Source organism: Carcharhinus amblyrhynchos, chromosome X (genome assembly GCF_965287045.1).
Source record: "Carcharhinus amblyrhynchos chromosome X, sCarAmb.v2.hapA, whole genome shotgun sequence".
Classification (NCBI taxonomy): domain Eukaryota; kingdom Metazoa; phylum Chordata; class Chondrichthyes; order Carcharhiniformes; family Carcharhinidae; genus Carcharhinus; species Carcharhinus amblyrhynchos.
The window spans coordinates 2,532,501-2,534,384 of NC_137359.1; positions in this window are offsets into that span (position 1 = coordinate 2,532,501).

The window sequence follows — 1,884 nt, forward strand, 5'->3', positions numbered from 1 at the left end:
AGCCTGCCCCGCCATTCAATAAGAACATGGCTGATCTGAAGTGGATCAGTTCCACTTTCCCGCTTTGTCCCCATAACCTTTAATTCCCTTGTGTATCAGAAACCTATCTACCCGTGACTTCAATATATTCAGCGAGGCAGCCTCCACCACTTCAACGGGCAGAGAAATCCAGAGATTCACCACCCTTTGAGTGAAGAAGTTCCTCCTCAACTCTGATCTAAACTGCGCCCCCCCCCCCCCCCTTATCTTGAGGCTGTGCCCTCTAGTCCTGCTCTCTTTTCTGAGCGGGAAGAATCTCTCTACCTCTCCCCTATCCATCCCTTTCATTATCTTATACATCTCTATAAGATCCCCCCTCATCCTTCTAAATTCCAACGAGTACAGACCCAGTCTATTTAGTCTCTCTTCATAGTCCAACCCCCTCATCTCCGGTATCAGCCTAGTAAACCTCCTCTGCACTCCCTCCAAGGCCAAAATATCCTTGCGTAAGTGCGGCGACCAAAACTGCACACAGTACTCCAGCTGCGGCCTCACCAGTGCCCTGTACAGTTGCAGCAAGACCTCCCTACTTTTATATTCAATTCTCCTCGCTAGAAAGACGAGCATCCCATTCGCCTTCCTGACCACCTGTTGCACCTGCAGGCTGGGTTTTTGCGACAATGTTGACACCAGAATGTTGCCCAGTACCTGGGGAGTTGTCTATCAGGAGAAGTTGAATATGAACAAAGAACAAAGAACAACACAGCACGGGGAACAGGCCCTTCGGCCCAACCAGCCCGCACCGCCATTTTAACATTATGAGCGCCCTCCTCTACCTGTGAGCTTTGTCTACGCCTATTGGTGAAGATTGAGGGAAGACTAATTTAGGGACGATTTGTTAACACCAATATATATTGACACATTGACGAAGGAAGTGCCGTGGACGTAGTGTACATGGACTTCAGCAAGGCGTTTGATAAGGTCCCCCATGCAAGACTTCTTGAGAAGGTGAGGGGGCATGGGATCCAAGGGCCTTTGGCCTTGTGGATCCAGAACTGGCTTGCCTGCAGAAGGCAGAGAGTGGTTGTGGATGGGGCTTTTTCTGAATGGAGGTCAGTCACCAGCGGAGTGCCTCAAGGATCTGTTCTGGGACCCTTGTTGTTTGTCATTTTCATAAATGACCTGGATGAGGAAGTGGAGGGATGGGTAAGTAAGTTCGCTGATGACACTAAGGTCGGTGGTGTTGTGGATGGTCTGGAAGGATGGCAAAAGTTGCAGCAGGAAATAGATAGGATGCAGGACTGGGCGGAGAAGTGGCAGATGGACTTCAACGCGGATAAATGCGTAGTCGTCCATTTTGGCAGAAACAACGGGGTGAACGAGTACACTATCAAGGGCAGAAGTCTGAGTAGTGTTGAAGAGCAGAAGGATCTAGGGGTCCGGGTCCACAGGACTCTTAAATCGGCCTCGCAGGTGGAGGAGGTGGTCAAGAAGGCGTATGGTGTACTGGCCTTCATTAATCGAGGGATTGAGTTTAGGAGTCGGGAGGTAATGCTGCAACTTTATAAGACTCTTGTCAGGCCTCATTTGGAGTACTGTGCGCAGTTCTGGTCGCCTCACTGTAGGAAAGATGTCGAAGCTATTGAGAGGGTACAGAGGAGATTTACAAGGATGTTGCCTGGACTGGGAGGCATGCCTTATGAAGTTAGGTTCAGGAAGCTGGGACTCTTTTCCCTGGAGAGACGAAGGTTGAGAGGCGACCTGATAGAAGTTTACAAAATGTTGAGAAGAATAGATAGGGTGGACTCTCAGAGGCTATTTCCCCGGGTTGAAATGGTTGCTACGAGAGGACACAGATTTAAGGTACAGGGAGGGAAGTTCAGAAGTGATGTTAGGGGTAAGATT